The 13,500-nt window shown below is 45.6% G+C and overlaps 1 long non-coding RNA gene across 2 annotated transcripts; it reads left to right on the top strand.

Annotated features, from left to right (window-relative positions):
• Nucleotides 1-357: 357 nt before the first annotated feature.
• Nucleotides 358-10,962, top strand: LOC140609605 (uncharacterized). Of its 2 annotated transcripts, XR_012011374.1 has the most exons (4): nt 358-694; nt 1,636-1,705; nt 3,353-3,510; nt 10,688-10,962. It is a non-coding gene; the product is annotated as an uncharacterized lncRNA (long non-coding RNA). The 2 variants fall into 2 exon arrangements; XR_012011375.1 differs by lacking the exon at nt 3,353-3,510.
• Nucleotides 10,963-13,500: the final 2,538 nt, after the last annotated feature.

The following is a 13,500-nucleotide window of genomic DNA, read 5'->3' as shown; positions in this document are numbered from 1 at the left end:
GCTCCATGCCACAACCTCGAGATCCTGACCTGAGCCAAATTAAAGAGTCGACATGGAACCGACTGAACCACCCAGGAGCCCCTCAAATGTTAAGTGCGACCCCATGCTGTGAACTCTGGGGGTCGGGGGGACATCTGTGACCCCCAGTCTGCCTAGAATGGTGGGAGGCCTGCAGGGCCCGAGGATGGGGGAGGGTGCCTGCATCCCCTTCCCACCTGGCGGGGGGACAGGACCCTCCCCCGGGACCCTTGGCCTTCAGGGTGAAGGGCTAAGTGCTGATTGGACCCCGCCTGCCCACAGTGATGATGCGGGACCCCACTGTGGGCGGAACTGTGACGCCCCCGGGTTCCACTACTGCCTGGCGCTCACTGTGCTTCTGCAGACCTTCGGAAGCACTCGTGCTTTGGATCTGGCTCACAGCGACCCGACTCTCCTGCTCTCCCAAGTAGCTCAGTACTCCCACTCTCCTCAGTACCCCCACTCTCCCCAGTACCCCCACTCTCCCCAGTACTCACACTCACCCCAGTACCCCAACTCTCCCACTCTCCCCAGTACTCCCACTCTCCCCAGTACCCCAACTCTCCCACTCTCCCCAGTACCCCAGAACTCCCACTCTACCCAGTTCCCCAACTCTCCCACTCTACCCAGTACACGATGCATAAAGAGGAGGCGCTCACACAGCGATAGGTCACAGGTGAGTGGCCCCTGATGCCTGCTCCCCGTGGGCCACTCTGGGGCCTGTGGGTCCGGGTGGGGGCGCTGGCCTCCTGGGCTGGGGTCCAAAACACCCCGACCCCAATGAGATGACCTTGAGCAGCTCCTGCAGCCCTTCCACAGCCCCACGGGGTGAGGGTGGCCCCCTAAGGCCCTGTCCAGGGAAAGAGGCTGCAGTCAGAGTTTGGCAGCTCCCTCAGGACCCCCGCTCCCCTGTAAGGCCTGTGCTATTCAGGGAGACACAATACGTGACCTTTCCAGCCCGTCCTAGATGCAAGGACCCCGACAGGGATGACACCCCCCCGCCCCACTCTGTGGTGAGGGGAGGACGGTCAGGGCCTGCTGGGTCCCCCTGACCGGTGAGCAGGCTTACTCTTCACGCACTGGAATGCGGGCAGAGTCCCTCGTGCTCCCGCCAGAACCCCCCTCAGGCTATTCACGCATCGTTGCCCTCAGTGTGGGGAGTTTGGTCGCACTCTTGCTGGCATCAGGTTTTAATTTTGATGAAGTCTAGTCCGTTGCTTTCTCCCCTCGGTCGTTGTGCTTGTGGAATCTAAGAGAAACCTTCGATATCCCCCGGGCTGGGAGACATCAACCCGAGCATCAGATCGGCAGTTCGCCAGAGCCTCCTGGGTCCCCCGCCCGTGTGCTCCTGATACCGGGGTGGGAGCGCACTGTGATCCCAGCGTGACGGCGTGTCCTGGGACAGTGGCTGGGAAGGTGGACTGTAGGTGGGCGAGTGACAGACAGGCAGTGAGGGCCGGCGTGTGATGTTCTAGCCAAGCCTCTGCCCCTCAGGGCTATGGGGTTGTCTCCGGCTCTGGTCAGATGGAGGGGGACCTGCCCACGGGGAGCACCCAGACGCATGTGTCCTCGGAAGGTTTTCATGTGCCGTCATTCTTGGATGTGTTTGGATTGCAGCACCATGCAGGAGGACTCGGAGAACCTACTGGCCTTGTGAAGGGAGGATATCGTGGCCCGGTACCATCAGGTGAGGCCCAGAAGGGACCATAGACAATACACACCCACGACAAGGGAGACCATACCTGCAAGGCAGGGGAGGCCCAGGAGAGGATCAGAGCCAAGGATGAGTCAGGTCAGCCCAGACAAGGACCATAGTCACCAGGAACAAGTGAGACCCTGGGGATGGTACTGGTGTCAGTAGCAACTAAGGGTCCATCCTGGATGTTAGTCATTGGTAGCTGAGGAGCCCAGTCACCAGGTATGGTGAGGCCCAGGTGGGGACCACAGTCACCAGGTCCAGATGAAGTCCACAGCTACCATGTCCAGGTGAGGCCCAGGTGGGGACCAGAGTCACCAGGTCCAGGTGAGGCAAAGGTGGAGACCACAGTCACCAGGTCCCGGTGAAGCCAAGGTGGGAACCGCCTTAATAGAAATGCGAACTCTTCTCACTGTAGTGTTCCAGCTGTTCTCTCTTTAAATCTCAGGCCGAATTCATAGGTTTTCAGGATGATTTGAGAGTTAGCTAGGTAGTTTGGTAGGGACAGGTGACTTGGGGACCCTACTCTTCGGCTGTCTTGCCCTTCTGACAGGAATATTTTTAGCAGTGAACAGTAAAGTCTGTTTATTAAAAGTTGTTATTGATTTGTGCAAACAAATTTCTGTAGGCTTAAAGCAACTGTGAATCACACATATCCACACTGGCTAGAAAAATTTTTTAACCTGAGTTTCTAGATCATTTTCATTATGTGAATGATTTCTTTCCAAAACTAATTACCAAAGGAAGTAGGGCAATGTGACAAGAGAAATAGCCAAACAACATGAGAAAAAAGAAACAAACAAAAAAAACCTAAGCATTTTTCTTGGGATGAGAGAAATCCTGATCGTGTAAGGTTTTTTTCACCCTGCCCTGAGAAAAACCAATTCCCTGACTCAGATGCCTCAGGAGACAACTGGGTTTCTGATCCAGTAAATCGTGACGGCCTCTGGCACTTGGTTCCCACAGCTGTGGATGTGACCTCAGACCAGCTCGGTGGTTTCCAGGCTGCACTTGGAGGAATTGGAAGGGCTCTGAACATGCACCTTAGGGGCAGTCTGGGATCCATACCCTACAGCTTTTAATTGATAGGTACACCAACTCACATAAAACTTTGCTAGAAAGAAGTCGAATTGTGTGTTTTAAGAATTGAAAATGGGCAGCCTGGGTGGCTCAGCCGTTTAGCACTGCCTTCTGCCCAGGGCGTGATCCTGGAGACCCAGAAAGGAGTCCCACTTCGGGCTCCCTGCATGGAGCCTGCCTCTCCCTCTGCCTGTGTCTCTGCCTCTCTCTCTCTCTCTCTTTCTCTCTCTCTCTCATGAATAAATAGATAAAATATATTTTTAACAAGTATATTGTAGGGCAGCCCCGGTGGCTCAGCGATTTAGCGCCACCTTCAGCCCAGTGTGGGATGCTGGAGATGCAGCATGGAGTCCCACGACAGGCTCCCTGCATGGAACCTGCTTCTCCCTCTATCTGTGTCTCTGCCTCTCTCTCCCTCTCTCTCTCTCAAATAATAAATAAATAAATAAATAAATAAATAAATAAATAATAAATAAATAAATAAATAAATAAAATGAAAAAGTATATGGCGGCTATATTGGTAGCTATATTAATCAAGTGTGTTGTTTTTGGGGGGAGGAGCAAGATGGCGGAAGAGTAGGGTCTCCAAATCACCTGTCTCCACCAAACTACCTAGAAAACCTTCAAATTATCCTGAAAATCTATGAATTCGGCCTGAGATTTAAAGAGAGACCAGCTGGAATGCTACAGTGAGAAGAGTTCGCGCATCTATCAAGGTAGGAAGACGGGGAAAAAGAAATAAAGGAACAAAGGCCTCCAAGGGGGAGGGGCCCCGCGAGGAGCTGGGCTGAGGCCAGGGCGAGTGTCCCCAGGACAGGAGAGCCCCGTCCCGGAGACGCAGGAGCTGCACCGACCTTCCCGGGGGAAAGGGGCTCGCGGGGAGTTGGAGCAAGACCCAGGAGGGCGAGGATGCCCTCGGGCTCCCTGGGACAGTAACAGAGCAACTGCGCGCCCAGGAGAGTGCGCCGAGCTCCCTAAGGGCTGCAGCGCGCGGCGGGACCCGGAGCAGCTCGGAGGGGCTCGGGCGGCAGCTCCGCGGAGGGGGTTGCGCAGCCCGGGAGCGCGAATCCAACAGCGCAGGCTCCGGAGCACAGGGCGCCGAGACACAGCCCAGGATCCTGCCTCCCCCGGGACAGGCAGAGGCCGGGAGGGCCCAGGACAGCAAGGACGCTCCTGCCCCAGCTGAGCAGAGCAACGGCCCCGCCCCGGAGCCTCCAGGCCCTGCAGACGGAGTTCCTGCCGGAGCTGAATCCAGGTTTCCAGAGCTGCCCCGCCACTGGGGCTGTTCCTCCTGCGGCCTCACGGGGTAAACAACCCCCACTGAGCCCTGCACCAGGCAGGGGCAGAGCACCTACCCAACTGCTAACACCTGAAAATCAGCACAACAGGCCCCTCCCCCAGAAGATCAGCTAGACTGACAACTTCCAGGGGAAGCCAAGGGACTTAAAGAACACAATCAGAAGATACTCCCCTGTGGTTCTTTTTTTTTTTGTTTTGTTTTGTTTTGTTTTGTTTTGCTTTTTGATTTGTTTCCTTCCCCCACCCCCTTTTTTTCTCCTTTCTTTTTCTTTCTCTTTTTCTTCTTTTTTTTTTTTCGTTTTTTTTTCTCTTTTTCTTCCCTTTTTTTTTTTTCTGTTTCTCTTTTCTTTCCTTCTTTCTCTCCTCTCTTTTTCTCTTTTTCCCAATACAATTTGCTTTGGGCCACTCTGCACTGAGCAAAATGACTAGAAGGAAAACCTCACCTCAAAAGAAAGAATCAGAAACAGTCCTCTCTCCCACAGAGTTACAAAATCTGGATTACAATTCAATGTCAGAAAGCCAATTCAGAAGGACTATTATACAGCTACTGGTGGCTCTAGAAAAAAGTATAAAGGACTCAAGAGACTTCATGACTGCAGAATTTAGAGCTAATCAGGCAGAAATTAAAAATCAATTGAATGAGATGCAATCCAAACTAGAAGTCTTAACGACGAGGGTTAACGAGGTGGAAGAACGAGTGAGTGACATAGAAGACAAGTTGATAGCAAAGAGGGAAACTGAGGAAAAAAGAGACAAACAATTAAAAGACCATGAAGATAGATTAAGGGAAATAAACGACAGCCTGAGGAAGAAAAACCTACGTTTAATTGGGGTTCCCGAGGACGCCGAAAGGGACAGAGGGCCAGAATATGTATTTGAACAAATTCTAGCTGAAAACTATCCTAATCTGGGAAGGGAAACAGGCATTCAGATCCAGGAAATAGAGAGATCCCCCCCCTAAAATCAATAAAAACCGTTCAACACCTCGACATTTAATTGTGAAGCTTGCAAATTCCAAAGACAAGGAGAAGATCCTTAAAGCAGCAAGAGACAAGAAATCCCTGAATTTTATGGGGAGGAGTATTAGGATAACAGCAGACCTCTCCACAGAGACCTGGCAGGCCAGAAAGGGCTGGCAGGATATATTCAGGGTCCTCAATGAGAAGAACATGCAACCAAGAATACTTTATCCAGCAAGGCTCTCATTCAAAACGGAAGGAGAGATAAAGAGCTTCCAAGACAGGCAGCAACTGAAAGAATATGTGACCTCCAAACCAGCTCTGCAAGAAATTTTAAGGGGGACTCTTAAAATTCCCCTTTAAGAAGAAGTTCAGTGGAACAGTCCACAAAAACAAAGACTGAATAGATATCATGATGACACTAAACTCATATCTCTCAATAGTAACTATGAATGTGAACGGGCTTAATGACCCCATCAAAAGGCGCAGGGTTTCAGACTGGATAAACAAGCAGGACCCATCTATTTGCTGTCTACAAGAGACTCATTTTAAACAGAAGGACACCTACAGCCTGAAAATAAAAGGTTGGAGAACCATTTACCATTCGAATGGTCCTCAAAAGAAAGCAGGGGTAGCCATCCTTATATCAGATAAACTAAAATTTACCCCAAAGACTGTAGTGAGAGATGAAGAGGGACACTATATCATACTTAAAGGATCTATTCAACAAGAGGACTTAACAATCCTCAATATATATGCTCCGAATGTGGGAGCTGCCAAATATATACATCAATTATTAACCAAAGTGAAGAAATACTTAGATAATAATACACTTATACTTGGTGACTTCAATCTAGCTCTTTCTATACTCGATAGGTCTTCTAAGCACAACATCTCCAAAGAAACGAGAGCTTTAAATGATACACTGGACCAGATGGATTTCACAGATATCTACAGAACGTTACATCCAAACTCAACTGAATACACATTCTTCTCAAGCGCACATGGAACTTTCTCCAGAATAGACCACATATTGGGTCACAAATCGGGTCTGAAACGATACCAAAAGATTGGGATTGTCCCCTGCATATTCTCGGACCATAATGCCTTGAAATTAGAACTAAATCACAACAAGAAGTTTGGAAGGACCTCAAACACGTGGAGGTTAAGGACCATCCTGCTAAAAGATAAAAGGGTCAACCAGGAAATTAAGGAAGAATTAAAAAGATTCATGGAAACTAAGGAGAATGAAGATACAACCGTTCAAAATCTTTGGGATGCAGCAAAAGCAGTCCTAAGGGGGAAATACATCGCAATACAAGCATCCATTCAAAAACTGGAAAGAACTCAAATACAAAAGCTAACCTTACACATAAAGGAGCTAGAGAAAAAACAGCAAATAGATCCTACACCCAAGAGAAGAAGGGAGTTAATAAGGATTCGAGCAGAACTCAACGAAATCGAGACCAGAAGAACTGTGGAACAGATCAACAGAACCAGGAGTTGGTTCTTTGAAAGAATTAATAAGATAGATAAACCATTAGCCAGCCTTATTAAAAAGAAGAGAGAGAAGACTCAAATTAATAAAATCATGAATGAGAAAGGAGAGATCACTACCAACACCAAGGAAATACAAACGATTTTAAAAACATATTATGAACAGCTATACGCCAATAAATTAGGCAATCTAGAAGAAATGGACGCATTCCTGGAAAGCCACAAACTACCAAAACTGGAACAGGAAGAAATAGAAAACCTGAACAGGCCAATAACCAGGGAGGAAATTGAAGCAGTCATCAAAAACCTCCCAAGACACAAGAGTCCAGGGCCAGATGGCTTCCCAGGGGAATTTTATCAAACGTTTAAAGAAGAAACCATACCTATTCTCCTAAAGCTGTTTGGAAAGATAGAAAGAGATGGAGTACTTCCAAATTCGTTCTATGAAGCCAGCATCACCTTAATTCCAAAGCCAGACAAAGACCCCGCCAAAAAGGAGAATTACAGACCAATATCCCTGATGAACATGGATGCAAAAATTCTCAACAAGATACTGGCCAATAGGATCCAACAGTACATTAAGAAAATTATTCACCATGACCAAGTAGGATTTATCCCTGGGACACAAGGCTGGTTCAACACCCGTAAAACAATCAATGTGATTCATCATATCAGCAAGAGAAAAACCAAGAACCATATGATCCTCTCATTGGATGCAGAGAAAGCATTTGACAAAATACAGCATCCATTCCTGATCAAAACTCTTCAGAGTGTAGGGATAGAGGGAACATTCCTCGACATCTTAAGAGCCATCTATGAAAAGCCCACAGCAAATATCATTCTCAATGGGGAAGCACTGGGAGCCTTTCCCCTAAGATCAGGAACAAGACAGGGATGTCCACTCTCACCACTGCTGTTCAACATAGTACTGGAAGTCCTAGCCTCAGCAATCAGACAACAAAAAGACATTAAAGGCATTCAAATTGGCAAAGAAGAGGTCAAACTCTCCCTCTTCGCCGATGACATGATACTCTACATAGAAAACCCAAAAGTCTCCACCCCAAGATTGCTAGAACTCATACAGCAATTCGGTAGTGTGGCAGGATACAAAATCAATGCCCAGAAGTCAGTGGCATTTCTATACACTAACAATGAGACTGAAGAAAGAGAAATTAAGGAGTCAATCCCATTTACAATTGCACCCAAAAGCATAAGATACCTAGGAATAAACCTCACCAAAGATGTAAAGGATCTATACCCTCAAAACTATAGAACACTTCTGAAAGAAATTGAGGAAGACACAAAGAGATGGAAAAATATTCCATGCTCATGGATTGGCAGAATTAATATTGTGAAAATGTCAATGTTACCCAGGGCAATATACACGTTTAATGCAATCCCTATCAAAATACCATGGACTTTCTTCAGAGAGTTAGAACAAATTATTTTAAGATTTGTGTGGAATCAGAAAAGACCCCGAATAGCCAGGGGAATTTTAAAAAAGAAAACCATAGCTGGGGGCATCACAATGCCAGATTTCAGGTTGTACTACAAAGCTGTGGTCATCAAGACAGTGTGGTACTGGCACAAAAACAGACACATAGATCAGTGGAACAGAATAGAGAATCCAGAAGTGGACCCTGAACTTTATGGGCAACTAATATTCGATAAAGGAGGAAAGACTATCCATTGGAAGAAAGACAGTCTCTTCAATAAATGGTGCTGGGAAAATTGGACATCCACATGCAGAAGAATGAAACTAGACCACTCTCTTTCACCATACACAAAGATAAACTCAAAATGGATGAAAGATCTAAATGTGAGACAAGATTCCATCAAAATCCTAGAGAAGAACACAGGCAACACCCTTTTTGAACTCGGCCATAGTAACTTCTTGCAAGATACATCCACGAAGGCAAAAGAAACAAAAGCAAAAATGAACTATTGGGACTTCATCAAGATAAGAAGCTTTTGCACAGCAAAGGATACAGTCAACAAAACTCAAAGACAACCTACAGAATGGGAGAAGATATTTGCAAATGACATATCAGATAAAGGGCTAGTTTCCAAGATCTATAAAGAACTTCTTAAACTCAACACCAAAGAAACAAACAATCCAATCATGAAATGGGCAAAAGACATGAACAGAAATCTCACAGAGGAAGACATAGACATGGCCAACATGCATATGAGAAAATGCTCTGCATCACTTGCCATCAGGGAAATACAAATGAAAACTACAATGAGATACCACCTCACACCAGTGAGAATGGGGAAAATTAACAAGGCAGGAAACAACAAATGTTGGAGAGGATGCGGAGAAAAGGGAACCCTCTTACACTGTTGGTAGGACTGTGAACTGGTGCAGCCACTCTGGAAAACTGTGTGGAGGTTCCTCAAACAGTTAAAAATAGACCTGCCCTACGACCCAGCAATTGCACTGTTGGGGATTTACCCCAAAGATACAAATGCAATGAAACGCCGGGACACCTGCACCCCGATGTTTCTAGCAGCAATGGCCACGATAGCCAAACTGTGGAAGGAGCCTCGGTGTCCAAAGAAAGATGAATGGATAAAGAAGATGTGGTTTATGTATACAATGGAATATTACTCAGCTATTAGAAATGACAACTACCCACCATTTGCTTCAACGTGGATGGAACTGGAGGGTATTCTGTTGAGTGAAGTAAGTCAGTCGGAGAAGGACAAACATTATATGTTCTCATTCATTTGGGGAATATAAATAATAGTGAAAGGGAAAATAAGGGAAGGGAGAAGAAATGTGTGGGAAATATCAGAAAGGGAGACAGAACGTAAAGACTGCTAACTCTGGGAAACGAACTAGGGGTGGTAGAAGGGGAGGAGGGCGGGGGGTGGGAGTGAATGGGTGACGGGCACTGGGTGTTATTCTGTATGTTAGTAAATTGAACACCAATAAAAAAATAAATTAAAAAAAAAGTGTGTTGTTTTTACATTTTATGGTGACTGGACCTAGCAAGTCTCTACATCAACAACCATCACTATTAGTCCTCACAACAGTGTCACGGGACAGGCAGTATTATTTCCTTTTTATAGATGAAATTGATGACCTCAAGCACATGCGGTTCCTTCCCTTTCTGTTTTTCTGTTCAGAATATACAAGCTATAAGTGAGTAAATTGCAAGAAACCCACTTGCGTGATGAACACCTCTACTTTCCTCAGATGATTTTAATATTTTTCTCAATTCTGAACTCCTTATCTATCTTACTACTCTTTTTGAATAACTTAGGATATGTTTTCCCAGGACTTGTTCAGAGAACCAGTCCCTGGATTAATGTCTTTCCCTAAGTATGAATCAGTGACCTGAAACAGACCCAGCATACACAGATTCTCCTATTTATTCAACACCCATCCATTCCAAAAAGAAGTCTATTTGGCCTTCTATATGACAGGTACAGAGACAGGCTCCGTCCCCACTGGGTTTCGATCTATGTCCCAGAGTACTACCTGCAGTCTTTTGAACTTCATATCAGGATCCTTAATGCTGATTTCTGAGGGCAAAACAAGCAAGTCCACAGTTCTCCTTCATGCTTCCCCAGCAGACCCTTGGGTTCTCTCCACAGTGTTGAACTGTTACTGAGCCATTGGTTGTGTAGGTCAGTCACAGAGCAGCATTGCCATCCAAAACAAAAAGGAGGAAAAAGGAGTTTGGAAGTAATTGGGTCTCACAAATTGTGGGGAGGGAATATTGAAACTGTGACAATGTTTCTTAGTGCACCTTTTCTCAGAGCCACATCTCTCCTGTTCTTGACTGAGGGACAGGAGAGTCTAGGTAGGAAGAAATAGGTAGGGGGCTACAGATTCAGGCTCACAAAGATCCTAAGGATGCTGAGATGTAAGGAAACCAGAAATAAAGAAACAAACGAGACCACCCTGCCCTAGGTATGGGTAGAGAGGGTCTTTTTTAGGACAGTCCTCTGTGCCCAAAAAAGGATAACCAGACTCCAAAAAGAAGTAAACCATTAAAGATGTGAAAGATGTTATCACTAGTCCTTACTCATGTGGGCAACCCAGCCTGGGCCCCTCCCACTCCTGAGAGCTTTCTCAGTATCCTTGCTTAATAAACTCCCGTCGCTTTACTCACTCTTTGTCCACCAGATTCATTCTTCGACTCCGTGAGACAAGAACCTGACTTTCTCACTTCATTCTGCCTGCTGCACTTCTCTTACCCAAGCTCCCTGGGAAATTACTTCATTGGCTTAATCCCATCTCACTCACCTCCTGCCTCATATCCTTTGGATTCTTCACCACCAAAGGCCAACGAACCAAGAGATGCATGGAGGGATAGAAGACCCAGGTGATAGGGGGAACTAAGGCCAAAAAAATATAGTTTAAAATTATATCTGCTTTTTTAAAAAAAGATTTTATTTGCTCATGAGAGACACACAGAGAGAGAGAGAGAGAAAGAGAGGCAGAGACAGAGACAAAGGGAGAAGCAGGCTCCCTGTGGGAAGCCCAATGTGGAACCCCATCCTAGGACCCCAGGATCAACCACTGAGCCACTCAGGCATCCCTACAATTACATTTCCTAACAAACTTGCAGTCCATAAACAAATACTTGAAACCGACAGAGTGGGACATTCTTACAAGAATTCACAGCTGCCTGAATGTTAATGCTTTGCTAGAGGCCAAAAGCAACATTTGTTTGCTGATAGCCAGACCTCCAGGATCCTATAAATCTTTCAAGTGTGAACATCCTTTTGGAAACTTCTTTTATCTCTAGAGTCCCCATCCCACACAGCAACTTAAAAGATGATAACCAAGGCTCCTCATAATCCTGGTGAAGCTTTTCAGGCCCAGGGGTCCTGTCCCCATACTTTAATAAAAACACCTTTTTGCATGGAAAATGTCTCAAGGATTCTCTCTTGACCACTGGCTCCTGGCCCACAGTACATCACAGGTACATCTCTGAGTTAATTGCATCAGCACATCAGGAAAGTACAGAAGATTTTTGCCTATCTTCTTGTATGACACATTCCGGAGGGGGACATTCCCATCTGTTCGATCTGGGTTTTTCTCTTCCTGGGATATATAGCTAGCTAGCTAGCTAGATGATAGAGTGATAGATCTACTGATAGATCGCTCCCAGGAACATAAATAGATGTTTATATAAACAAACATATAAACATAAATCTATGTTTCCACTTAATATATTTATTATTAAATGTATTACTCATAATATAATAATTATCTATAAACAGAACTATATATTTATATTTAAATATGCAAACTAAACATTTCTATATCTAATCTCTATACGTCCATATCTAGATCTCCCTATAGAGATAGAGACAAAATGGTTAGAAAGAGATGTGTGCAGAAAGAGAGAGAAATAGATATAGACCTATAAATATGGAGAGGATCTGCTTTCAAATTCTATCCAACGACCTCTCCTCACAGGCACAGGCAAACGCACATACACATACTCAAGAACCTTCTGGTATGTGGCCATGACAGGAAATAACACCCCTTGAGTTGCCATCTCTTCTCCAACTTAAAGGTACCCGCTTTTCTCCAAAGAAGACCTACACAGAGTGAGCAAGCACATGAAAAAATGCTCCACGTGACTTTTCATCAGGGATATAGAAATCAAAACCACAATGAGATACCACCTCACACCAGTGAAAATGGGAGAAATTAACAAGACGGGAAACGACAAATGTTGGAGAGGATGTGGAGAAAGTGGAACACTCTTGCATTGTTAGTGGGAATGTGAACTGGTGCAGCCACTCTGGAAAACAGTGTGGAGGTTCCTCAAAAAGCTGGAAATGGAGCTATACTACAACCCATCGATTGCACTACTGGGTATTTAACCCAAAGACACAGATGTAGTGAACTGACTGGACACTTGCACCCCAATGTTCACACCGGCAATGTTAATAGCCAAACTGTGGAAGGAGACTTGATGTCCTTCAACAGATGAATGGATAAAGAAGATGTGGTCTATATATACAATGTATTATTATTTAGCCATCTGCAAGGATGAATACCTACCATTTTCATGGACATGGAACTGGAGGGTATTATGCTGAATAAAATAAGCCACATGGAGAAAGAATTATCATGCGGTTTCACTCTTATGTCGAATGTAAGAAAGAGTGAAGAGGATCATAAGGGAGAGGAGGGAAACTGAGTGGAGAAAATTGAGAGAGGCAGTGTTGTCCCCAAGATTGCGAATCCGAGAAACCACGGAGGAGCCGACACTGATACAAACACACGAGGGTTTATTTACAAGCTCGAGCTTGGGTCCAAGTGTACCCGACACAACGGAGCAAGGACTTGGACCCTGAGACTAAGGGGCGTATCAGCTTTATAGGGGCCAGTGGCCCATGGGATACGCAGAAAGTTGCACAGTCATGTCGGTACACACGCAGGTGGCCGATTGAATTACATCTTACCCTATAGTATCCATTTGAGCTGGCCTATTACTTTGGTCAGAATTGGCGCGCAGTTTTGGTGGGCACAAAGCAGGATTACGTGGTTATGAGCCGATTTCCGATTAGGGTGTGCCCAGCGGCTTGACTAGGGTGGGGCAGCGCCTTAAGCAATAAGCAGGTTAAGGTTATGTGGGGGTCATACAGGAGGTGGCAGGTGTAACACAAAATGGAATCAGTCCTGCTCTGCTTGTCCAGGGGTAGGGGATTTTTGTTAAATTTCCTGGGTCTCACAGAAGATAAACTATGAGAGACTCCTAACTTGGGGAAACAAAGGATTGCGGAAGGGGAGGTGGGTGGGAGGATAGTGTAACTGGGGGACGGGCATTAAGGAGGGCATGTGATGTGATGAACGCTGGGTATTATACTACATGTTGACAAATTGAATTTAAATAAAAATTTTTTTAAATTTAAATTTAAATTAAAAAAAGGTACTGGACGGCTCAGCCATCCTCAGCAATTCATTTATGAAATGGC

The sequence above is a fragment of the Canis lupus genome, chromosome 18, assembly GCF_048164855.1.
Source record: "Canis lupus baileyi chromosome 18, mCanLup2.hap1, whole genome shotgun sequence".
In the NCBI taxonomy this organism is placed as follows: Eukaryota; Metazoa; Chordata; class Mammalia; order Carnivora; family Canidae; genus Canis; species Canis lupus.
The sequence above is the reverse complement of the archived record's forward strand: the minus strand, read 5'-3'. Positions and strand labels throughout refer to the sequence as shown.